General features: G+C 42.4%; 1 protein-coding gene across 7 annotated transcripts in view; it reads left to right on the top strand.

Moving 5' to 3' along the window:
* TENM4 (teneurin transmembrane protein 4) overlaps positions 1 to 27303 on the top strand; it is a 737381-nt gene that overhangs the window by 2250 nt on the left and 707828 nt on the right. For 4 of the 7 annotated variants that reach the window (XM_079105086.1, XM_079105077.1, XM_079105076.1 and 1 more), the window contains exon 1: positions 23305 to 23695. The exons of 1 other annotated variant lie outside the window; for it this stretch is intronic. The gene's annotated coding sequence lies outside the window, so the exon portion shown is untranslated. Of the gene's footprint in view, positions 1 to 23304; positions 23696 to 24945; positions 25279 to 27303 lie in introns of those variants that run through there. 2 more of the 7 variants (XM_079105078.1, XM_079105079.1) reach the window with 2 other exon arrangements.

Below are 27303 nucleotides of genomic sequence, written 5' to 3'. Positions count from 1 at the left end.
CCTTTAACCAGTGTCCTACTGCCAGTACTTATCAGAATGGTTGTGAAACTTAATAATAAATTCCAACTTACTCTTCTTAAAGACCAAAATGATCCCTTTGTAATGATGATAGATATAATTCAGGGACTGCTTTAGAAAGATATCCGTGGTGAAGAAAAATAAAACACTGGATTCAAATTCTGTCTTTCCCACTATGAGTCAGTTTCATCAGATGTGAGACCAAAAACTGGAAGAATTTGACATTTGTAGTATCTACAAGGGACACACTACTTGAGGCACTGGGTAAACAGTATTCATTATGATGCTAACATTTACTATTTGAAATCCACAATTTAAAAAAATTAAGATCAAAGAAGCAGCAAAACCTAAATCTGATTATCACATTGCTTTCTTGACATTTGGGTACCACTTTTTCCACAAGAAAGCTTTTCTCTGCCTGCTTTCATTTACTCATTGTTTTCTCAAGTGATGGGTAGAGATAATTAAAATATTATCAGGATTTTACTGAAGTATTAGAAGTTCTTGAGACTTTCAACTGTGTTGCAAACACCACTCCAGCTGTTACTGCTTGCTCTAGTAACAGAATCTTTTCAGAGAGCACTGATATTTGGGGTGAGCCATCTTTGGCTACATGACTCAGCTGGCTGTGATTGTGACGAATGGCAATTACAGACCCAAAGACATCTTGCCAAGTATTTGCTACTTTGAACGGAGAACCACAAATCCTTTAAAAGTACAAACCATGATTGGTCTCATTTTCATTTCTATTGGTGTAGACAATAAAATGCCTTCAGAACCTCAAACTCCTGGATTCCCAACCTTCTATTGAACTCTAGAAGATATGAGCTCATGAATGTACAAATTAAACCTCAGTTTCCAAAAGGAGAGTTTAAAAACTTCCGAAATCTTTGAAAATATACTGATCAAAGTTAGGTAATAAAAATACCTCTGCTACGTATTTTCACATTTAGTTGCAATAGTATTTGCTTGTTAGTTGGCCCTGCGGGTTTCTCTATGACCCTCTAGTATGGCTGTTCTTCATGGGCATAGATGATCAGTCTCTCTCTCACACACACACACAGTGAATTGAAATTCCTTTAAATTATGATGATCTTTCCTCTAGTGCAAAAAAATCAGGAAAAGCAACAGGTTAATTTAAACATTATTTAATTAGAAAACAAAATATACCATGATCTTAATGATCTTAATTATGAACAGAAAAAAAAGAGCAAATATAAACCAATGAAAATAAAATAGCAATCTTAAGGGTAGCCACACAATGAAATTTGAATTATAGTTGTCTTTGCATAGCAGAAATATAATTCTCTTTCTTCTATCAATTTTCCATATTTTTTCAATATTCATTGATGCACATATATTACTTTTTATTAATTTTAAGTAAAAAGTTTTTATATTTTTAGAATTATTATATTAAGTATGGTGCATTTTTAGAATAACCTGTTCCTACTTACCAAGTCAAATAATGACTGACTGCACTTCACTTTTGTGGTAGCAAATACCTCTTTTTCATTGTACCCGATTTTTAAGCAGGTATTAATGTGCATGTGATAAGTTCTTGGGGTATGCCCACCTTAGTGGTAGGGTACTTGCCTAGCATGAGCAAGGTCCTGGGCTCAATTCACAGCACTGCCAAAAAATAATAATAATAATAAGGTGCATTTTACAGTTTTCTGCCTCAGTGGTGTGTTGACAGTAAGCAGGCAGGCTCCCACTTGATTGTCTAACTCTATGACTGGGATCTGTGAGACTTTGTTGGTGGGGCCTCCAAGACAGGCCACCTACATGTTTTCTTTTCTGATTTGTTAATAGCATCATTGGAATTGTTTATATAAAGGCAATGCATGTTCATTATAGAAAATATTAAACAGAAAAAAGTTGATACCCATAATACCATATTTCCTCCACCTAGAAGCAATATCCCTATTATGCACTTGTGAATTTCCTTCATCTTTGTATGTGTATGTGTACTGGATACATTTTAAGCAACTGAGATTCTATTGCATGTGTGTATGTGTGTGTGTGTATGCATGCATATGTATGTCTGTGTGTGTCGTGAGCATTTTTAATGCCATTACAACTATTTACTCATGTCAATGTTTTGTGCCTATAGAGTAATGCACACACTGTTAACTTATTCAACTAATTTTTTTTTTTGAGTGTTTAGGTTCCTCCTAACCCAATTTTTAATATGCAAGCTATGCTATAATAAACATGTTCATGTTCCCATCTTTGATTATTTCCTTAGCACAGAGTGCTAGAATTGGAATTAATGGGTCACAGAATATCAACATTTTAAAAACTTTTTATAGTCAAAGAAATGCAAAGTTGTACAGTTATAAGAAGCAAGCTTGTGTGTATCAAACTGAAAAAAAGGAAAATCACTTCCTGCATGCTTATAAACACTGGAAATTATCTTTCTTTTTCACCTTTGACATATTGATGTACAAAAACTAGTCCTTTAATATGTTTTAATTTATATTCCTTTGATTATTAGGGAGACAAAATTCTTTTTCATGTTTACTAGCTGTTTGTCTCAATTTTCTATTCATGACCCTTGTCTATTTTTCTACTAAGTTTTTTTTCAATTCATGAAAGATCCATCTCTATTAAAATATCAGACCTTTGTCACTTCTACTTGCCTTTTATTTTTAATGAATTTTTGGTATGCAGAAATTTGTTTTATGTAGTTGATTACTGATATCTCTCATCGTGGTTTTTTCCCATTGTGATCCTTAGAAGTACTTCTTCATTCAGACATCAGATGCTTAATAGCTAGAATTTTTGAGTTGTTGTTTGTTTGTTTTTTTAACATAAAAATACAGGACGAGCTGTGGCAAGGGATGAGACCTGTGAATTTTATCAGGAAGCTCTTTCCACCTCTTGCATCATTAGGATACATGAAGCATTGGTTTTCCAGAGTGCCCTCAGGTCCTGGAGATACAGGCACAGGGGGAAGAGTGAGCCAGGATCCGTTAAAAAGCTGGCAAGAGGGATTTTGAGTATAGGCATGGGTGCTTCGACTGTCATGTAGCAAGTGTGATTTTAAATGAGAGTAACTGGGAAGTCATTTGGCAGCAGGGCCACCATAAAAAGTCAGTCTGAGAGAGTAGGTCTGTGGGTCTTCCTCCAACGAGCCCCTGTGCTAGAGAAATATGACTGTGGTCTCAGGTGGCAGACAGGAAACTAAATGATTCTGAATTAGATCTTTGCTTTGGGTCACATCTGACCAACTCCATTTTCCTCTGTCATTTTGAGGCAATGGTTCTTAGCTTGGAGCGCTGTACACCAGTGAATTCTGCACAGAGGAAGAGATCAGGGTCCCTGAGCAGCGTGGCAGTGGAAAGAACATCAGCTGAGGAACTCCACAGACCAGAATCTGACTCTTCGTTCTGTCAAAGCCTAGCCATGTGACTCTGAGCCTTAGTTTCCTTGTCTATAAAATGGGGATGATAAGGGTCAGCTTGCATAGTTATTGTAAACAGTAGTAGGCATCACATCTATCATACCCTCGAAGCATGGGAGCCCTGAAGTAAACTGATTTGCTGTGTGTTTTTTGAGTCCTAGATTCTAAAAGCAGAGGATTGTATATTTGCTAGTCCACTCGATAGACTTCCTTGTGTCATCAAACTACAGAGACCTAATTTCTCTAAGTCAGATCTCCTGATTGATGAACTTACAAAAAAAAAAATCTAACAGTGGTATGAAGGTAGATTTGCATTCCACTAGACATGTAATCATTGGCCTTTATTGAAAAAAGAAGTGAAATTATAGGAACCAGAAGTGTTCTAGAAAATTAGGCATGGCTTCATACAGAGTATTAAATGCCCTTTATGTTGTAAATTCTTCAAAGCTTCCTAGACGGTGGCCCGATTTTTCATTGATCGGAATATTATCTAAGTATATCTTGCACATGTGATAATACAGAGTCAATATGTCACTATAAAGAGTTACTTTATTGTGGCAGGCATGAATTATTAATGCTTCTTTAAACTAATGTTTAAAAACCTTTGTAGTTTGGTGTGAGGGAGAATTAAATAAGATTAAAGAAATAGCAAAGAAAAACTGCAGTTCTTTATTGAGCAGCTATTAGGCACTAGCACTGTGCCAGTTCCAGTCCTACAGGAAGAAAGGTTTTGGGGTGGAGCAGGGAGGGAGGACTATGGAGCCAAACACATCAGCTTTGCTATTAGGAGTTCAGCTGAACTGGAGGAAAGGTATGAATGAGAACTTTTCAATAGTGATGTCAAATTTAAATAAAAATTCAATCCACCCCACTGCCTTTTAAGTGCTTTAAAGAATAGTGTTATAATCCTTAACTATTTATGAATTTTATTTGTATGACACACACAAAAGGAAGTAAATAAAATTTAAAAATCAAAAGTGAAAGACCTTTTGAGTCACTGCCTAGTGCTCTAGCGCTATGGATGTCTAGGATCCCGCAGGGTGTTAGAGAGGGACCAGTGCTCCTTCATCCAAATTCTGGGAAGAGCACCTTCAATACCCACACACTTCCAGCAAGCCGGTGAAAAGTCCGATAAAGAGTTAAAACCGAATTCAAATCACTTACTTTATGTGTAACCTGAGAGAAGCTCCCGAATCTCTCTCTGAGCCTCGGTTTTCTCATCTGTAAAAAGGGATGATAACTGTCCTGATGGCACACAACCCAGGGCACTGAGACAACAAAGGAGAGGGATCTGAGGGCCCCCGAGAACCACAAGGAGAGCCACACATTCACATCCACTCAGACACCCTTGAGGCAACAGAGCAGGGGCTAGGGTAGTTGGCATGCACTGAACCCTCTGGTTTAGAAGTGTCCCCATGTTCCTCCAAGTCACTCAGACACTTCAGGTTTCTCCCTGTTCACCTGTGTTTCTATTCTAAGCAGCAAAGGAGATGATTGCCTGTGCCGTGGACAGGTCTTTACCTGATAAAGCAGACCGGCGCTGTATAATGATTGAACCACATCAAGGGGCAAGTGTTGTTTAAAGGAGAAACGGGTATTTTTTTAAAACACTGAAATCACGTGTCATAACGTCTGTCATGCCCTTGGCAGCTTGAGAAGCCCTTTGTTTGAGAATAGAATAATGTGTTATGTATAGATTTACTGAGGGCATTATGCTGGGCATGCCAAATTTAAAGGTGCCGTCTATTCAGACAGCATTTACACATTTAGTAATGTAATTTTCAAAACTATTTAGTACGGCCACAGCATCTAAAGAAGGCTTCACCTCCTTGGATGTGCCTATTCAGGAGTTGAGGGCAGAAAGCTGAACCCACCACAGAGATCAGCACTATAAGAAAAAGAAGTATAGATTTTCTGGATTATGTGTCCTCACAAGTTATAAGCAGATTGAGAGAGCACTTACTTTCACAAATGGTGAAGAGGGGATAAAATGAATAAAAGAATCTTTTCTATAGACTTCTTTGGCAATGTGGAACCTGGTCCAATCAGCCTCTCTCAGAAATATCTATTTCTTCTGATGAGTAGTTGCAAATTCTGCTTCCCCCATCCCACCCAATCCTCATCAGGAAATCTAGCAGTATAGAAATGTTTCCATATGCAGGAAACTGGTTTCCCCATTTTTGCTGAGGGGGAATAAAGAAAAATGTAGTTGAGTAGCCAGCTTGCGTAGACAAGTAAATGCTTTGCTGCGGCACAAAGATTGAGTAACAGCAGCCCTTGGAGCTCGCCATAAATAACTTTCCAAGCCTGCAGGTCTCAGCTCACTGCTTGTAGAGGTTTTGCCACATAATGGCCTATTAGTAGAAACTTAATTATTATTTACATAGGTTATAGAAATAATCTAAGACCCTAAAAATAGGGCTCAAAGATTCTGAATTTGGAAGTTTGTAAATAAGGAATATATGGGAGTCAGAATCTGGCATCCTAGCCTCTGCTCTATCCCTAACTAGTCGGGGGTAATTCTGGATGAATTACCACATCTGTCTGGGGCTCAATATCATCAATGAAATACAGAGATGATGATAAAAATATCTCCATCACAGAATTACATGAAATGGCCTAAGCAAAAGTACATTATCACCTGTTTAATGTGGAACAGACTCTGTCTACGATGCTATTGGTACAAAAATGGAAATACCACAGGTAAATGCAAACAGCACTGACTTTGGAGCAAACTATTTGAGACTAACTTCTGATTCCACTTCCTTGTATCAAACTCAGATTTTGACCAATATTGGTTTCAGTTTTATCATCTGTAGTAAGGGTCATCCATGGTGTCTATGTTCAGATCACAGAGAATTTATATAGGAGAACATGGTAAACTAAATGTCTCCAAAGGAACCATGTCTACATCTGCTCTCCATGGTGTCCTTTGTGTTTGGCACTGTGGTTGGCACATTGTAAATATACCACAACTTTTTTGAAATGAAAAAAAAAATGAGAAAAGAAACAGAATGATGCTCAAGTTTCATATTGTCTCAGAGCCAGAGCAGGGCCAGGTAATATGTTGTTTCAAATTTTTGTCCAATTCAGAGTTAGGCAAGTCATTACTTGTTTTGTCTTATCTCTAAAAGAACATCTGGCTGTTTCTGACATTTCTCTTCCACTCTGATTTGGAAATATAATCAAAGCAGGGAGGGAATGCTGTTCCACACCAGCTTCGTGATTTGCCCAAAGACACATGGTCACTAAGTAGGAGGGTCAAAAGTGGAATTCAGGTCAGGCTAATACAAAGCTCTCCTCTTTTTCCCCTATATAAGTGTATTTATCCTGAAGTTCAGCTATTATCTTGAAGAAGGCCACTCTCAGACTGGGCTCAGAGCTGGCTGCGTTTTCTCATGAGTATAGCGCCCTTGGGAAGCAGAAAGGATTCTGTTCCTGAGTCTCCAAGCTCTTCTGCTTACTCCAGATGAAGAAGAATTATAATCATGCATTATTCTGCCAGGTTGTAGGTAAAAGTATATCTTTGGGTCAAAATTTGGGAAATTATTTCAAGGAAAAATCAAACGCCTGTCTTAAACATCTGAATCATACTTAAAATAATTTTCTAATCAAAAATTTTATTTATGAAAAAAAATTACCAAGCCTTGTCTCTGCACCTTCAATATTGATAAGGACTGTAGAAACCTTTCAGACAGATGCTTTTCTCATTTGGTATTTGCAAAGACATCTTCAAGGGGAATAATCAGATCACCAAACCTCCTCCAATCTGACGCTGAAGTGTTTGGCAAATGGATCCTGTCTTTTTCCTCTTACCCTCAGTCTCAGACATCTCTGTTGATATGACTAGCAAAGCCAAAACATTTCTTCTCTTAAGATGGTCCTGCCAGCTTTCCTAAGAAAGCCTGACTATTTGAGAGGCATCTGCACTGGCCTTTGGCATGGCTTTCTTATACAAGAGAAAAAAAGAGAGCTCATTTCTTGTCCCACATGGGTTTGCACTTTAAAATGTGCTGCATGCAACAGTAACATCATTTCATTTCATCTAATTAATGGCTATCAGGGGTAAAGTACAGCATTATGCTTAGAATTCTGTGCACAGAGTAATTGCTCCAGATATATGTACAGAATGTTACTGAAACATGTAGTAATGGGAGTTTTGACAATACTGTGCTTTTAAAGTCTTTTAAGAATACCATGGGCCTGTCTACAAAAGAGCAGTGTGAAGTGAGAATTTTAAAATGCTCATATGGGTATAAAATGAAGTTGAACATTAACCCCTGTCTGTGATGACCAATATTAGTTTAATCCTTATCTTACTGCTCTGCCTTGACTGGATTTATTCATTTGCCTCAAATTTATTTCTTAAGAATGAGCTGGGCATTAGGCATATGGTGGTCAGCAAGATAGGCACCTGCCCTCCTGAAGTTTCCAGAACCACAGGGAAGACAAATATTGAATATGCAACTACTGGTAATGCTGAGTGTTATTTAAAAAGAAAAGAGGCAAGTTTAATGGTCAGGTTGAAAATGCTCTTTTTTAGGTCTGTTACAACTATGATCTTTGGGGCATGTGCTCCTTCTCTGCATGAAATATCCTGCCCGATTTCTCTGTGCAGGGAATATTTGAGACAAATACATCATCTCACATGTTCCCTGAACCTGGAAGTAGAATGAGGGGCTTTTCTGCACTGCGATCCCAAGATGTGACTCAAGTCCTTGGTTAAGAGACTGTTGAGTGCTGTTCCAGGACTCTGGCCCTGAGGTCAAATCCCTTAGGCTTGAATCGAAGGTCTTCTGCTTACTAACTGGACATAAGGAATTAAATTAGCTTCTGGCCTCAGAGTCCCCATATATAAAATGGAGATTTATGATAGCAGATAACTCTAAGGGCTGTTGAAGTGATTAAATGGATCCATCATATAAAAAAAATTTAAAACAATACCTAGCATGTATCAAGTTCTTAATAAAGATTGGTTCTTTATTAAGTAGCACTAAACAGTAGCACTAAAGAGTTCTTAGCTGGAATTATGTGCTTAATACATCTGTCTTCTTCACTAGGTCATAAATTCTTAGATTTCATACTCTTGATTATTCATTCCTCCATTTCTAGCCCTTGGCATAGGACTTGCTGCACAGTAGGTGCTCAAGCAGTGTTTGATAAATGAATGCAAGAGTGGTGAATCCTCATAAATATGATATACCTACTGTGTGCCCAGATCAAGAAAATTAGGTCAAAGTATTTTAGGAACTTGGTTCATGCCCCCTATATGATTTTGTTCTATTTGCTAGTGAATAACAATAAAAAAAAAAGTGCGTGTATCATTGCAACCATCATTTGATGTGCTCCTTGGCTCTTTTATTTAAATGCATGTTCTTCTTGGGTTCCTTGGACACCAGGGAAAATAACTGACATTTCTTTTAGATTCAGCCATCACATTCTTTGAATGAGAAAACAATATCGTGTCTCTCTTTTTTTAATTATGCCAAGCTGCATGTATGAGACTCATACAACAATGCAATTTTATTTCGTCAAGTGCCTTTCATCTCAAGCTGCATCCTTGGCATTCAAGTTAAATAATAAATAATACAACACAAGGTGTTTGGAAGAGGGGAGGGAAATTAAAGGGCCCAAAACAAAGAAGGAAAGCTATGAGAACAGAGAACCTATAATCAGATTTCAGAGGACCTCCAGCTCCTTGTCCAGCTGTGATTGTTTGGTGACGTTTCAGACAGAATAACTGGAATGGGGATGTGGTTTAGCAAACGGCTTAAACAATGGCTTTGATTTCATGGTGATGACACAGTTGCACCGTATTCGTCGTGCTGTTTTGGAGCTCTTTACATACCATGCAGGGCTTTCCATTTAGATGGACGTGTCTCAACAGGCAAAATGCTGTCCCCCTCTGTGTTGTCAGAGGAGAATCGAAATGGCAGTGGGGAGTTCTGATGGGCACTGTGAGTCCATCCATGTCTCAGAGTACACGAGTGAGAGGCCTGAAATTGCAATAACGAGAATGAGCATTTGTCGATACTCCCTGCATGCCCGGCATTATCGTAAGTGCTTCACGTATTCTATTTCAGGGGATTGGCAAACTCCAGCCTGTGGGCCAAATCCACCTGGGGCCCAGGCAGAGAACCAACAATCTCCATATTTTCGAAAGATTACTTTTAAGAACAAGGACAATAAATACAAGAAGAGTATGTGACAGAGATCGTCTGTGACTTGGAAAACCTGACATCATTACTTTCCCTTCTTTTACAGAAGTCTGTGGACCCCTTCTCTAGCTCCTTAATACTAATATGAGCTAACAGTATTGGCCTGTGTGGTAATGTGGGCATTTATTACCCCCATTCTATTATTTGAATGGGATAAGTACTCACCTGATATTATACAGCTCCTCAGTGTGACGACCCACCGGGGATCACAAACTCAGATACTTGGAGGACTTGAGTAATGTAAATCAGTAATGGAGACCCAGGAGGGACTGTGACAATGCAGAGGGCACATGCCCCTTGAAAAGGACACCTGTGTTTCTTTATAAATAGTGCAGCAATCAACATGGGAGTGTAGATGACTCTTTGACATACTGATTCCCTTTTATTTGGATGTGCAAGAAATTGTAAATGGTTGAGGTGACAGATAAGCCAGTGATCCCCATCTGATCAGTATGTATTGTGTACATGTGTTGAAATATCACACCATACCTCATAAATAGTTATATGTAGGTGAAGAAATGGGGGCAGCATCCATGCTAATTTTTCAATGTTGGCAATGGACTGAAAGTTTTTTAAATGCTCCGAGTTAAGCAAAACATTCTGGCAGGCTGAATATAACCTAAGAGCCTATAGTGGAAATGCTGCCTATTATTATGAGTTCATTTGGCCCAACTCCTTAGTAAGAGGGAAATCCAAGTCTTTCAAACTTATATTTGAACTATATCTACTGAGTACTTCCCTGATGTCTAATTGGTAGAATGAATGTTCCTAAGTAGGAAAAATATCTTATATATTTTTCTACACAAGTAAGTACTTCTAAAAGATGATACAAGATCAGACAGCACTGGAAAGTGCACCTTAAGATAATCTGGAGACTTCCCCCTCCCCTTATTGTAAGGCTTTGAAAACAGTCAGAGAGTGTTGCCCAAATGTCCAAAGTCACGCTGCTATGTAGCGGGAGAGGTTGGTCTTCAATCTCAGACTCCGGACTTATTCTAATGTTTCCCCTTGCCCCATGATGAACTCTGAATATTTCAAGTACATCTTCAAAAGCTATTTTACTATGTTTTGTGTCATACCCAGAGCATAGCTGAGCCTAAGCTGAGTCACACATAGCCACATGTCTAGTAAGTTAATGGATCGTCACCCCTTCACTCAAGTTGAAAGTTGTCTTGAGTTAACTTACTTTCTGGGTGGAGAATTCTGGCAGAGCTGGTCCAGAGGGCAATGATGGAGAAAGGAATACATGAGGATAGAAATTACATTTTCACAGGTCAGTAAGGCTACAGACAGCAACTGACAAGCCTGTTTTCCCAAGGGACCCTGTGAGAGCCAGGGCACAAGTGGGACTGCTTGGGGTCCAGGTGACTCTGACTAGCAAGGAATACAGCACAGCTCCTACACAGACTTGAGAGAGGGAACTCAGTATCTCTCCACATCTTGAGGATCTTACATGCTACAGAACATGCAGAGTTAGAACCTCAAGAGTGACTTGTCCAGAGAAGGCACTAGAAGCAGTGGTACTACTGAGGGGTTACCCTTGGCTGACTTCAAAGATGGCCGCAAGTGGTGAGAGTCTTGCCCTCAATGCAGTAGAGGAAACTGCTTGTAAACCTGTGAGACATGCAAGGGCTTCTGAGGAGAGCCTGTGGTGAAGAAAGAAGAGTCTGAGCTGGGCATGCTGGTATGCCTCTGTAATCCCAGATTCTGGGAAGCTGAGGCAGGATGATCAGAAGTTCAAAGCCAGCCTCAGCAACCTAGCAAGACCCTAAGCAAATTAGTGAGACCCTGTCTCAAAAAACTGAAAATAAAAAAGGGCTGGAGGTGTAGCTCAGTGATTAAGTACTCCTGCGTTCAATCCTAGGTTCCAAATTAAAAAAAAAAAAAAAATGGGGGGGGGGAGAGTCTGATGTTCTAGTCATGCACACAGTAAGGAAGATAGCAAGATGAGTACATTGGATGGTTTCATTTGTGCCCTGGGAAAACTAAGCCCAATAAAAACATGGCCCAGAATGAGATGATGGTCTGGGACCTTGATACTCACAGTGTGATCCCTGGACCATTAGCAGCAGCATCACCTGGGACCTTGTTGGAAATGTAGAATATAGCCCTGCAACAAACCTGCTGAGCCAGAAGCTACACTGTAACAGGGTCCCAATGATTTGTGACAACATTAAAGTTTGAGAAACCCTGGCACCTTGGTAGTAGGATTACTAGCTCTGAGACTCACTGGGCACTTTAATCTCTGACTTTCTGCATCTTTATTCTATGATATTGACTGAGGGACTTAACATCTTCACACTCGACTTGCTTATTTCTAAAATGAAGTCCATTGATTGACACATAATAAACTCCTGGTAAATATTAGCTATCATCATCATTGTTACTACTTATTATAATCCAGCATGTGCCATCAAAGTTTCTCATTCCCTGTTTGCCATACCATCTTCTTCAATAATTCACTGAATTTTCCCCATTGTAATACAATCAGAAGTCACAATATTAGAAATGATATTAGACTGATATTTATTGATATTCTTCAAAAGAGTTGGCAGTAAAAATACATATCAGATATCACTCCAGTGATCATTACAACAACCAGTAACACAAACATCATTGTTTGCATTTTGAAGATGAGGACACTAAGGTCCCAAGTTCACCTGCAACCTTGGCAATAACCAACAGTGAGGTCACAGTGTTCCTCAGTACCCAGGCAGTGGCTGAGTAGAGTGCTAGCCTTGAAGAAGATTGTGAATTTCTATTACACACAAGGGCTAGATGCACGCCAGCTCCTGATTCTTCCCTAACACTCAAAAGAGAGAGAAATGATAAAAGGCATAAAACCACAAGTGAAAAAGGGAGCTGAAGTAGAGATAATAATGTTTTGGAAGTATAAATGAAGACAAGAAATAAGTGACTTAAGCAGAGTTCAAAAAGTGAAAAAGTAAGGTATAAGTAGGAAAAGCATAGAGGTAACCATGTGTTACTGTGGAGCCCCCAGGAAAGCTCAGAATGTGAAATCTTGAGGCACTTCCTGCAGCAGGGATCTAGGTAGAGTTGACAAGGGAAGATTGGTTGACTGTTAAAATTCTCTCTTCCATCATGCTGTCCTGGATGGCTGCTCCTCAGCACACAAGGAGACCAGTGTCTAGAGTGAATGAGCCTGAAAACTCTGGACTTGTGGGAAACAACTCAGTTGTGTGTAGATATAATGTACTGAGAAAAAGAACAGGAACAGTAAATGGAATCTGTATGAATAGTGAGTTTACTCCCCATCTCTTCCCCCACTAGGCTCTCAGAAACCTTAGTACCTAGACCTATCCTGCCCATGAAGAGGCTAGAATATTCCATTCTGGCAAAATCAAGTGGCCACTGAGAACAAACTTACAGATGCTCTTAGGGAATCATCAATGAAATGACCCAGGCAGGTCATTCTGTAGGGAAGTTCACCAATCAAGAAGTATTGTTCATATACCTTGAAATTTCCAATCAGTTTTATAGTTGATTGTACATGGATATACATAAACCATTAATATCTGAGCAAAGTCACTAATATGGAAAAATAAACACAAAATAATTACAAAACACCTTCAAAGAACATACAGACTATGAGGGGACAGAAAAACATTTCATAAAATTTATCACTAGTATACTTAGAGATATTGCATACCTGAAACTAGGATACTATTAAAAGAGAAACATTCAGACAACCAAAACAGACTCCTGAAAATTAAAGCTATAATGGCAGAAATAAAAATGACAACAGAAAGGTTTTTAAGCAAAATTGAGAAACTATCCCCAAAATAAAACAAAAAGACAAAAACATGGGGGTACAGAAGATGAAAAAAGGAAAAACAGTTCAAGGTCTAATATTTGAACATGAGGAATGTTGGAAACAGAGAAAAAGGAAACCATTAAGGAAACAATTAAAGAAATCTCTGAGTTTCTAAAGAACCCAGCAACAGCCCTGCACGTTAGATGAAAGAAGATCCCCAGGAATCACTATTTAATTTCTGAACTTTGGGAAAAGGAGAAGATCTTTAACACTTCCAGAGAGGAGGAGAAAAATATAAGGGTCACATGAACAGGATAAAGGGACAAAATGACATCAGACTTCATAACAGCAACATTGGAAGCAAAAGGACGATGGAACCATCAATGTCATCAGAATGACAGAGACTGTATTTCCAAGCTAATATATCCAGCCAAATAAGGTCTCAAAAACTTTACCTTTCAGACACTTGTTCTATGAAGAGTAAACAAAGAAAGAGTGGAGGAGGTAGGATCCTAGACACAAAAGATACAAACACGAGAGAGAGAGCCAATGGCATTCTTAGGAAGGTGGTGGAAGGTGGTCCACCCAGAGTCCTGCTGCAGGCTTAGAATGCAACTAGTCCATATTTGAATGGTGTAGACAAAGGGAAATGAAATTCCTGTGAGACAGAAAAGGAAAATAAGCAAGGAAAGGAAAGAAAGGAAACTGACAGATTATTTGGTGGATTGGAATGTGCTAAGAAATTTATAATTTGGTGGAATTTAGAGATAAAAGAATAATCATTATGAAACTGCCAAGCAACTATGAGAAAAAGAGCCAGTTATTAACTGGAGAGAAAACAAAATTTAATGCAGGAAATCACCTCATAGTATACTACATGCCTCAGTTGAGAAAACTTTTTATACAATCATTCTAATGGAAGTACTAAAATTTAACCAAAATTATGATGTAAATACATTGAAAAGATAAGGAAAAGGGAAATGGCTCTATAGAGGAGAATCAGATAAATTATTATCTACAGTAATAGGAAATATATTGGTAGTTCCTGAAAGTTAAAAATAGAGAAACTACCATAGAAGTAGATTACTAAGAAACATGGAAATAAAAATCAGAAGAAACAGCTCAAATAGTTGGAATTTGTTGCCTCTGGGGAGAGGGAATATTAGGTGGAGTTGGATGGTGAAATTTTAGGACAGAGAACTGTTTTGCATTAAAATCCTTGTGGAATATTTGACTTTCAAAATTTTATTCACAAACTACTTTGATTAAAAAAAAAATAAGTTGAAAATGAAATGAGGCATTTATATGGGTCTCCAAGTCCTGTGCTAAAGAAAGAGGGATCTGAGAACCATCAGGCCCCACACTGCAGGTCTTATCCTACTTTAAAACCATAAGGAAGTGATAGATATTGAGACAGGGAGAGAACACTGAGCAGGAAATCAAGAACCCTGACTTCTAGACTTGGTTCCATCATCTGTGATCCTTCAACCCTTATCTTATCTGTAAAGCAATAGTCCTATCCTGTCTATCTCACAGAGCTGTTGGGATGATCATGGAAGATAATAAACGCTTTGTCAATTGTAAAGCACTCAACAGATGTAAATAATGTTATCATTATTCTACCCACACATAGAATTGGTAGACAGTTTACTATGTTGTAATTTATACCATCTGGTTTATTTTTTATTTTAGCAATTTTTTTCTTATACTGAAAATAAAATTGTCTCCTTATGGAGATTTGGCAAATACTAAAAACAAGAAAGAAAAGGAAACTAAAAATTATCTTTAATTTCATTATCAAGACATTTTTATTGCTAACCTCGCCTTACATACCTTTGCTATTTATCTCTGATGATTTTCTACTACTATAGATATGGTGGCTATTTTACAATTCATGAAATATTTTTGCAAACTGTGATCTATAGTGACTATATAAATATCCATCATACTATTGTGTACCATAATACATTTGATCATATGCTGATTGTTGATATTTAGATTGTTTCCAATTTGCCTCTATTGCTACAAACACAGATGAAACCCCTTTGTATAAATCTTTGAGTTCTGTTATTACTTTCTTTCATTAACTCCATTAAATGTAGAAAGATACACACAATGAAAGTATTTGATAAAAATTGCTAAATTCTCTTTCAGAAAGGTTGTATTAATATATTCACATATAAGGAATATCAGGAAAGTAACTATTTTCTGGATGTGTTGTATTCTCTTATGTTTTATCATTTGATAAGCAAAAACAAAACAAAAACTCAATATTGTATCTTGCTTTTCTTGGAGTTATTAGAATGTTAAATAGATATGTTGAGATTTGTACTCTTTTGGTAAATTAGCTTTTTATGTCCTCTGCCCACTTTTCTTTTGAGATGTGTTTTTCTTTTTTTTTTAAGTTGAAATATTTTTATTTTAATTTTTTACAGACTGCATTTTGATTCATTGTACATAAATGGAATTCATCATTTCATGTCTATGGTTGGGAATGATGTAGATTCACACCATTTGTGTAATCATACATGTATATAGGGTAATACTGTCTGTCTCATTCCACCATCTTTCATACCCCCTCCCTCTCATTTCCCTTTACTCATTGTATATTAATAAGAGCAACTTTTTCACTTATGTGTCAAATACTTCACAGACATTTTGTTCTTAAGATTTTTGTCTTACATTTTTAAATATTCAAACCTTTAAAAGTTTGACATAGTCAAATCTATTGATAGTTTTCTTTATGATTGCTTCCTTTCTATGCCACACTCTAAAAGGGCTTCTTCACCTCCAAAATCATGAATATTGTCACCTATGATTCATAGAATTTTCATATTTTGTTTTTTATATTAAGTGTGAAACAATTTTAAAGAGATACTATTAAGGGACAGAGATCTAACTGCCTCCTCCTGCCACACCCAAGATTTGTCAATTGCTTCAGCATGGAATTCAAAGGTTTACCTTTTCCCAAATAATTGGAAAACTTCAACTTATGCTGAGTTTTGTTTAAGAATCAACAGACTTGCCAGGTACAGTGGTGCATGCCTGTAATTCCAGTGGCTCAAGAGGCTGAGGCACGAGGGTTACAAGTTCAAGGTCATCCTCAGCAACTTAGTGAGACTCTGTCTCAAAACAAAAAAAATATAAAAGGACTGGGGATGTAGCACAGTGGTAATGTGCCCCTCTATTTGATCCTCAGTTCCAAAAGAAAACAAAAAATAAAAACAATCAACAGACTTGGGAGTAATAATATAATTTACATACTTAAAATTTTTGAGTAATTATGTGTTTTGTCTTAAGTTTTTTGCCTGAGATTTTTTTGATATGAATCTTATCATAATCACTGTAAGCCCTATGGTTAAATTCATGCAGTATCTTATGATATAGCCATATAATGATATATTATGCAACTCTAAACAATGTGAATATATGTATATCCAAAAAAAGATCATATATTTATATATATATATATATAATCCATTTCTAAGATACATTGTACATGTTACAAGTACTTATGCGTGTACTTCTGTAGTTTTATAAGCTAATAAGACCTGAAAATGTCGGATTACAATTTGATTTGGAGGCAGTAGAATTAAATGTAAGGACTATTAAAAAGATTGAATGTATGAATATCCATGAGGCATTTGTCTGACACATGCTTTACATCACCTTCATTAGAATCACCCCACAGAGGGTTTGAGAGTTGAGTGGAGGCCCTTGTTGTAGCTTCTGGTTTGCTCTGGTTGCTTCATTCTTGATCATCTCAGCCACAGTCCTCTGGATCAATATGCAGTTCTAATAAATGCGACAGACTTCCAAGCCTAGGAAAAGAATTCATTTAGCTTTGCAAAAGACCAACACCTGCCACCTGATCTACCATGTGTGAAAAAGGTGTATCCACAGGTGTGGCAAGGAAGCCTGTTAGGCAAAAGAGTGAGGACAGAAACTGGTGGGAATGCAGGCCTCAGCTGAGATGCATTCTCTTTGTGAGTATCGCGTGGCATGACCCATGCCAGGGGAAAGCTTTAGGAGAACTTTTGAGGAGACCTTTACCAACAGCCCACAGAAAGAAAACAGAATTCAAGCAACATCATCTGGTGCCTCTGCACTGTGAAAGCAGGGGCTAACCTGCTCAGAGAGGAGGCTTCCACCACAGAATTTTGCCTGCCTGTCACCTTTGACCACAACAGATGCTGCTATTTTCTGATCAGTGTTTTCCTTGCTACGTGGGAGCAAATGTCAGTGGAGGGACAAAATCTGACATCAGAGCCATTATGTGCTCATCTGAATCTCAGCATTGCTGCCTGGACCACATGCCCTCAATGGTTGGCATGGAGGTGGATTGAGTTCATGTAAAACACCCAGCTTTCACAAGTGCCTATGCGTATGTGCTCACAGGCTCTCCACTGCACAGGAACGATGGGAGTCACATTCGTTTTTCATTTCACAAATATCTATTAAATACCTACTTTGTGTCAGGCACTGTTCTAGGTGCTGGGGATCATAACAGTGGCCAAGATATACCTGGTCTCTCCATTCATGTATCTTACATCTTACATTGCTGTTGGGAAGGAGTTAAAAAATAATTAAATGCATAAACAAGTAATTGCAGCCTGTGAAACATGCAATGAAGTAAATAAGGCTCAATCATGAAGAGTTATGGGATGGCCTAGTCCATACAAGACTAAACAGACCATTCATGAAGAGCTTACCTCATTGTTACCATCATTAATTCAATCCATCCATCCAGTAGTAGGAACAATTCAAGATGGAACCTAGCTTTGGCACTTAGTAGGTATGTGACCTTCAATAATTCTCTAAGTTTCAGTTTCCTCACCTATGGAATAGGTACAATAATCACAGCTACCACATTAAACTGTATTCTGCAATTTAAATGACATAAATGCCCTTTGCTTGGTCTCCAGTGCAGTGCTCAATGCGTGCTATTGTTATTAGCATTTGTTTCTTCTCTCAGTGAAAGAATATTTACTAAAAGCCTATAAACCAGGTCCTGTGCTGAACATTAGGATTGAGGAGTGAGGTGGAGGAGAAAAAGCAACCATTTCCCTAACAGAGAATATTTATGATTGACCTAAGCAGAGGTGTTTCCATGAGACAGAAAGATAGCTCACAGGTTAGACAAACCTTGCCAAGAGACAGCTTACAGGTTGGACTCAATTACCCTGCCCAAGAAAACATCACCACTTCTCCTGGGTTTTAAAAATGGGGTTGCTCTGGGAAAGGCCAGTGGCCTGCGGAGAATTCTGGAGAGCTAATTCCCATTCCCATCTTGCTGAGTCAGGAGCCATAGGTCTCCCTACCTGGTTATCACTGGAGTCAGTGGACAACATGGATAATGTACTGTGGAAGCTCCAGAGCCACACAAAAGTTTATCTAAGAATGTCTCCTGTTCTTTGCTTAGCTGTAGCCCCTGCTCAGCCCCTTTGATCTTATCTGGGTCCCCCTACTCTCTTGCAAACTAGAATTCACAGGATCCCTGCCACCACGGGTGAAGAACTAAGTGCATCAACAGATGTGGAAGCTCTAAGGAAAGGTGAACAGGCTCTGTTTGTGTACAGTGCTATTATTACTTGGGTTGGGGAGCCTATCCACATGGTAAACGTTTCAATGAGATGAAAAATCATGATGCAGAGGGAACCTTACCAGGGAGCTATTTACAGCAACCTTTCCAAAGACTAAGTACATCCTCTGGCGGCACTTTTCTCACCCTCTCATTGTGAAAGTTTGATGGCGCTTATCAGTGGGTGTCTAAATCCTATGTAACAAGCTTGTGTATTTGATGTAGTATCAGACAGCAGGCAGGAAGCATTGCCCCTTGCCCCTCTGTGTCTCCTTGCTTGAAATACTTCCTTCCTGAAACAATTTTGTAGTAAATGCTGGACTCTGAAGAGAAGTATTTTTTGCAAATAAATATGTTTCCTAATTAAAACTTGCCCTTTTAAAGCTCACATTTTCTTGGCCCCACTCTTTGTTTTCTTTTCTTTATAACATATTACAGAAACAATAAGGGCAATGCAAACATCTTTAATATATACAGTTTTAACAGCTCTAATAACATTTCTGCCTTCAGAACGCCCTTTCTCCCCTCTCCAACCCAGGTGATCATTTTCCCTGGTTTGCTAAATGCTTTTGTATTTTACTCAAAAATCCCTCCAAAGGCAGTTACTCTTCTTGGGCAGTGGGAACGGTACAGTAACAGTGAAATGGGATCACATGGAGGGTGAAGGTCAGAGCTATGTCTTTATTTTTAATAACAGTTCTTCACATTTATGCCAAAGTCATGAATGTGCATCATGAAAAAGTTAGAAAATGAGAGAGAGAGAGAGAGAGAGAGAGAGAGAGAGAGAGAGAGAGAGAGAGAGGAGAAAATATATATCACTCATAATTCCATCACCGTTATTAATATTTGGCATGTTGGATTTTGTTTTTCCAAATTTTTCTACAAGAGAATTTTTATGTAATTAAAATTTTTGAATTCTATGTTTTAAATTTTACTTGATAACATTCGCATTTTCTGTGGCATGAAAAATTAGGTGAAAACATACATGATCATACATGTGGCTGCATGATATTCCAACAAAGGCTGTTCCCCAGTTAACTTAATCTTAGGCTATTTCAATTCTGTTAAAAATATCACAAATTATATACTACTAGATCTAGTCTCCTGCTTTTCTGGGTAATACATGGAGTTGGCTGTTTGGCAGGCCTCAGGCTGAATTTTACAGTTATTTCCTATGGGACAGGGGATTCTTAAGTCAGCTATAGAGTTAGATTACAACGTGTTAACACTGAAATTTACTCTTCCCTTTAAAACTTTGACTTCCTCCTGAATTCTCTTGATAATGTAATGAATAGTGAGTACCACTCTCTACCAAGACACCAAAGTTTGAGAAATGCCTGTCACTTGAACTTTTCCTTGCCCACTCCCATCCAATCAGGTACCAAAATCTGCTCATTGTAGACCCTTGTTCTATCTAATATATCTCCTCCCTTATCCATCTTCATGGTAACTACCTTAGTTTATGTAAATGCCTTACTGGTTCCTATCTGGAACCAGTACCAAGCTACCATCATTAATCCATTTCTCCACACTGTTGCCAAACCATCTATTTCTCATTTTTTCCAAATATACTCAAGATCACATCTCTTCTTGACATAAAAGCCTTCAATGGCTCTCTACCCCACTCCAACCCCAGTAACTGAGCTCTCAGGATGTTTGGATCCTTGGCCTCCTCCAGGTCTCTTCAACAGTCAACACTACTTACTGCTCTGAACTCCACCAGGACGCTCTCTGGTGTGCCTGACTCAGCTGCTATGCCAGTCTCATGCTTTTGTCCATGTTGTTTGCATACTGTTACTTCTACTGAGAAAACAATCTCTCTCCCTTCATGCTCTAGCTAACAACTGCCTTGCCTTTGAAACTCAGTTTGAATGCCACCTCCTACAGGAAATCTTTCCTTACCCCCAAGGGTTAGGCTGGGCATACTGTCTTTGGAGCAGGATTGCTTGCTGTTGTTCTTTCCCACCCCCCTTGCACCTCTAAATACTTTAGGTGGCATGTTTCCTGTTTCCTAAACACAAAAAAACAGAAAAGAGGATAGTCCCTTATTATGTCATCTATAGACTTTATTTAAATTTTGCAAACTGCCCCACTGATGATCCAATCCAGGATGGCCTGTTGCATTTATTGCCATACAATTAAATTGTCCTTTCACTCTTGAACTGCTCTGGAATTGTCTTTCACAACTTGGATATTCTTGAGTAGCATGCAATAGTTACTTTATGGAATAGCCCTCTTCAGGCCTGTCTGACATGCCTCGATGATTAGATTTAGGTTACACATTCCTGGCAAAGGTGCCACAGAAGTGACGTTATGTCCTTCTCAGTGCATCACTTCAGGGGGCTCATGATGTCTATTTATCACATTCCTGATGCTGCTGATCTTAATCTCTTTATTAGGGTGGAGTCTGCCAGATTTTTCTGCTTTGAAGCTACTGTTTTTCCCTTTGAAATGAACACTATGTAAATATGTAAATATTTTGTTTCTCATCATACTTTCAACCGCTACATTAGCCTGTGGGTCTCTGTTTTCTCATAAGTCAAAGGAGGTGCACCTCCTGAAAGTTTCTAAAATGTTCTCTCAAGGATCCCTTTATTATTATTCCCCTGCCATGGACTTCATATTTTAAAAGATTTTGTCCAGTGAACAAATGGCACTTCTCCCTGTCTCTTTTTCTCTTGATATGCTCATGAGACAAGTCCAGGACACTATAAGTTCAGAAGGCAGGATCCATTTGCCTCACTCCTGAAATGTCCAGAACTCATCACACAACTGCCACGGAGTTGGTAGTCAACAGACATTTGTTGAAGAACTGAATCTGACTGCCAGAGATGGTACCCAGCTTGATGTCTGCAGTGAGCACATGAAGTTGGTAAATGCTTTCCAAAGGCAGAGACTTGACATTGTAGTTAGTTTCGGAGGCTTTGTCACTGGTGTTAACTTATTGTGAAGATTTAAAGACTAGATTGGACAGGGTTTGAGGAAACCTCTTACACATCCCTATCCCCATCCCTGCCTTTCTACATGCCTCAATTAGGAGGTACTAAAGTGATATCCAAACCCCCAGTTTATAATCTGTGACCAGCCAGATGTAGGTGGCCATTAATTGAGCATCTCATATATGCCCAGTGTTTTCTTTTCATAGTTTTATCTTTTAATCCTCAGCATATAGTGAGGTAGGTATAATCTGTTTTACCATTGAGAAAATTGAGGCTGGGCAATGGAAAATGGCTTGCACTAAGTCCTACGGTGAGCATGCAGCAAGCTTGGGGTGGGAATTCCTCCAGACTCTTTCAAGAACCTTTGCAAGTTGCCACTACACCAAGTTGCCTATACCATGTTATAAAAATTCCACTCCCTTGGTGATGTGCTGGTGATCACTATCCAGACAGGCAAGGAATAGAAATCACTTAGACTACAGTTCGCTGCTATTTTTTTTTTTTTTTTTTTTTTTTTTTTCCCTCTCTTCCCAATGATTGGTATCACGATTCAGTAGCTGTTACCATGGTTTTGGGGGAAGTTGTCTGAGGAAGAAGGGCCTTTCTTTGGGCATCTTACATGCCTGAAGAAGGAACTCAAGTGCCAAGTTCTTAATAACATCTGACTGTGCTGCAGTAGCAACTGGGAGTCCATCCCTGGAAAAGTGTTGGGGGTGTGGAATAACATCCAGCGGGTAGGCAAGGAGGAAGCCAGGGCCCCGGACAGACATGGGGAACGAGAGGAAGCCAGGCAACACTACCCAAGAGGCCAAGGAGAAAGAGAAGGAAGGAAAAGGGAGGAGAGAAAACCAAAGGCAAGAGGAGAAGAAGCAGAGGAAAGGCTGGACAAGGGAGGAGAAAGTTTTAGAAAGGGGGCTAGGAAGAAAGCAAGAAAGGTAAAAGAGACCAAGAAAGATACCGAGCTGAGAGTGCTCGGAGAATTCGAGAAAGAAAACGAGGTAAAAAGGAGTGAAGAGAGATGGAGAAAGCGGAGAGCACGGAAGGAAGGAGAGGGAAAATATTGGAGACAACACAGAGACTGGGGTGAGCCGAGAGGCGGACCAGTGGACCGGGGAAAGACGCTCGTCGTCTGTGTGGCGCCCCCCGGCGCTGTGGTGCAGCCCTGCTCCAAGCGCCGGTGCGCGGTGGTTCGCCTGGCCTCATAGGATTGGCTCCCGCCTCCCATTCATGTAACCTGCATGTGCGTGTGCGCGTGTGTGTGTGTGTGTGTGTGTGTGTGTGTGTGTGTGTCGCTCGCCCTCTCTGTGTGTAAGAGAGCTAGGGTGGGGGACGGAGGCAGGCAGGCGAGCAGGCAGGGAGGGGAAGAAGAGGGAAGCTATTAAACACACACTCACACACACTCACACACACACACGCGCGCGCACACACCCGCCCCAACCCCCCAGAAGCCTCGGGATTGCAGCTGTTTCATGTGGGGCAGCAGTGCTGGCAGGGACGCCGGCCGGGAGCGGCCGGGAGCGGGAGCCGGGCGTGTGCGCGCGACTGGAGGCTCGCTGGGGCTCCGCTCCCCGCGGGAGCTATTGTTGGTCTCACTGGAGCTGAGCGCAGAGCCCGGACCTGCTCCTTCCTGGGCGCCCCGCTCCGGCTCGTGGAGCCGAGGAGCCGCGCCGCCGAGAGGTAGAGGAGCCACCCGTGCGGCGCCTTGCCTCCCTGTCGCCCTCCTCCCCGCTTCCCCGGCGGTGGCAGCCTGCAGCCACGGTAAGGCGGCGTGATCCGCTCTACGGAAAAGCGCCTTAGGGACCGCGGCGGCGCTTCGCCAGCCCTGTGGCCCCTCTGCGCTCGCAGGACCCGGTAGCTCCGCGGCTGCCGAGGGCTCTAGGAGAGCTTGCCCGCTCCCCTGGCCCTCACCGGGGGTAGGAGGAGGGAGGGAGGCTAGGACCCCGGTTGCCGGCAAGGCAAGCCAGTCTGGAGCCCGGAGTCGCAGCCGCCGCAGCCCCCGGAGCCTGCCGTGGACTGGAGCCTGAGAAGAAGGGTTGGGGAACAGCAGAGATGTGGGCGCGGGCCCGGGACTGTGGACGCGGGTGGAAAGGAGGCGACGCGCCCCAGGTTCGTCTGCCGCGCCCGGTTCTCCTTCCCCGCCAACCACGGCCCAGTCGCCCGCAGCCCCTCTGCAGACCCGCCCGCCCCAGACTCCCGGCGGGCGCTGGAGAAGCCCGCGAGGCGGCGCCGGGCTCCAGGGTTGCAGCCTACCCTGCGAGGCGAGCGCTGGCTGCAGCGGCCCCTTGTGCGCTGCAGTTGGAGTCGAGAACCGAGAGACGCGACCCCAGCCCGCGCCCTCTGCAACCCGCGCGGCGCCCGCCTATCCTCGCCTAGTCTCGCGGCAGCCGGGCGGTGATGTTCATGTTCGCCTTGGAGCAAGTTGAGGCTGCAGCCACCGGGTGTACACTCTGTGGGGCTCCCGGGTGTGAGTGTGTGTGACTGCTCTCACCCCCAGCTTCGGGAAAGGTGCTCTGTGTTGAAGCTCCTTAGTCATTTTCCTTGCGATTTAAAACTGCAATCTTTACGTTGGAGGAGCAGACGCGAAGGTGGTGGCGCGGAGAGTGTGTGTGTGTGTGTGTGTGTGTGTGTGTGTGTGTGTGTGTGTGTGTACACGCAACCGAGGAATACACAACCAACTACTTGGGCGAAGGGTGGAGGGGTGGTTCAAGCAGTGAGTCCTTGGCCGGTCAGTGCAGTGGGCTTTGATGGCCACTACCCGCCTTTTCTCTGCCCTGCCCCCGCCTAGGCAAGGTTGGAAAGTACTGGAAATTCAACTGCGTGGTCTCTAACTTTGGAAATTGGCTCACCTTATCGGTGAGATGTTAGGGTGATTTCTGCAGCCTGGTCCATATGTACATAGGAGTATAACTGCTCAGTTGGGTGCGGAGTCCTTATCAGAACTGCACCAATCACCCACCCAGTCCCTATTTCCCTCCCACCCCACCCTCCAGCCCTGGCGAGAAGGTTTGTAAAGATGCAGTTAACCGTAAGCCACCAACGCAGCGAAAGGGGCGCAGGGAGGCAGCCGGGGTTTTGCCGGAACCTACGCGCACACTTGGCGTTTGACTAGCCCAGGAGATCAGTCTGCTGCTTTGTAGAAGGCGCCGGTGGGACACGCTCACGATCCCGAGCTCTGGGGCCAGAGGGTGGCCCTGTGCTGAGCCAAGCTGCCGTGCACGGAGGGACATCTGCTGAACGGCATCGCGGGCAATTATGTAAGCTGCCTCAGTGGTAACCCAGAACTGTGATGCGAACACCCGGTTCTTGAAAGACAAGCCTGAAAGTTTTCCTGCTTGGGGAGTGTAAGTACCCGGGCGCTTCCATTTCAGGAGTGGATAGCGGGGGACGTCTCGGACCCCGGCGCCCACTTCTGCGGTGGTTGTTGGGTGCTGATGCTGCTGTCCCCAAAGAACCAGTTACTGAGGCAGGGGCCGGGTGGGTGGGGATTCAGGGTTAATCTGAAAAGAACCGGTCAGAACTCAGATTTCTTTGAGTTCTTAGAGCCTAGAGTCTCCCTCGGGGGTGTTGGAAGGCCTTCCAGGGAACAGCGTTTTAGGAAAATGACTGTGCTCTGGGGAGCTCCAAAGACTCTCTTCTTTGGCTTCTCCTGGTGCCCCTCCCGGTCTTTACACCCAGCGCCCTTCACGTGTCTAGAAACCTGCCCGCGATGCCTGATCCCTCTTGGAGATGCTCAGGGGTCCCAGCCATTCCCGATCAGTTTAACGAAGGGTGAGGGGTTAGCAAGTAGATTGCTGGCCTCTACCGGAGGTGGCTACCATTATGTGCCTTTTCCTAGGCTAGCCCAGCACCAATGGGGATGGAATGGGGATGAATGCGGGTATGGCTTCTATCCCCTCGCCTCTCCCATCGCGGACAGCAGTTTTGCTTCTACTGCGTTTATTTTCTCCATCTCTCTGCCTCCTTTCGCCTCCGCAGCCTTGTAGCACGTTGATGGGCTGTGATAGAGAAACCAGAGTAGTATAGTGTTTTTAAATCTTGTTTTTCGCCTGTAGAGGGATATGTCACCCCCAGCCCTAACAGAACCCTCCGCAGCTGAAGTCTGGGACTCAGTGGCCCTGAACTCCCTCCCCGAGGTCAGAATTGATGGTTTGCAAGGGTAGGAAGTGTTTTGTTTTTGCCACATTCCAGCGTCCTGAAACCCCGCATCCCCTCCCCCTGAGATCCCGGGTCTGACTATGTTCGGCGCTGTAAAATAAATCCTCCCTCGCGTAGACCTGTGGGGCCGTTCGGATTTCCTGCCGCTGCCATGATCCTTAACAATGCGATTGCACAGCCAGTGCTCGGCTGGGAAAAATCCCCAGGTGCCGGCCGGCCGCGCCTTGACCTTGCTGAAGGCGCCTTCACCCGGGCTGCCCAAGGAACTCCGGCCCGGACGCTGGGTCCCGCAAGGAGGAGGAAGCCCAGGAGGCTGCCGGGTTCGCTCCCGGGGCAGGGCGGGAATCGGGTCGCTGCGGGGCGGACAGGGGGAGGGGATGGGTTCGGCGGCAACCTGTTTCCCAGCGCCTCTCATCCCCCCTCCCCAGCTCTGGCGGTGGCCCCACGTGGCCCTCGTCCCCAGCTTCTGGCAATCTCCGGGGCCTCCGGGGTTGGCCTTGGCCACTTCGCGAAATCTGCTAGCGTCTGACCGGCGCCCCGGGCCTTGGGCTCCTCGGTGGCCTGAGCTGCGGTCCGCGCTCAAGGGGCTGCCGAGTGGGCGGGGCCTGGGCACAAAACCGGAGCCGAGACCGCCACGTTCCAGCCCCAAGCGCTGCAAGGCTGGGGACCCCGCGGTGCTTCCCTCCCCTCGGCCGCCGGCGCCCCTACTTCCAGACCCCATGTGTGCTCCAGGCGTCCTGCCGCTCGGCTTTTCCCGGGAGCTCTTTGCCAAACTTACGAAGGGTGTTTTCACAGGTGGTGGCAATGGGAGCAAGTTCTGCGACACCCCCCCCCACACACCGCCCCCTCTGTGTGTGTGTGTGTGCTGGGGAGAGGGGAGGTTTGCGCGAAACCAGACAGCGTGAAAACGGAATTCCCTTATTTCTAGATTTTATAAGGGAATGGTGAGGATGAGAAAGAATCTGTTTTCTCTGATGAGGGTGATGACCCTCAGCCCTTCCACCTAGTGGGATTGGGCCAGTCTGAGCTCATGCCTGTTCTCGGTAGTGCCTTGCCTGCAGTCGGTCCTTGTGAAGGTCTGGGCAATTGAATGTCTCCAGGTTGTTCAGGCAGGACTTGGGGCATAGATATTCTTGTGGATTTAGGGGACTACTTCAGGGAAGTTTGTGTCCTTAAGTGAGTGGGGGCAGGGTGCATGGTGGCCTGTGAAG

The sequence above is a fragment of the Sciurus vulgaris genome (genome assembly GCF_902686455.1).
Source record: "Sciurus vulgaris genome assembly, chromosome: 11".
NCBI classification, from domain to species: Eukaryota; Metazoa; Chordata; class Mammalia; order Rodentia; family Sciuridae; genus Sciurus; species Sciurus vulgaris.
The sequence above is the reverse complement of the archived record's forward strand: the minus strand, read 5'-3'. Positions and strand labels throughout refer to the sequence as shown.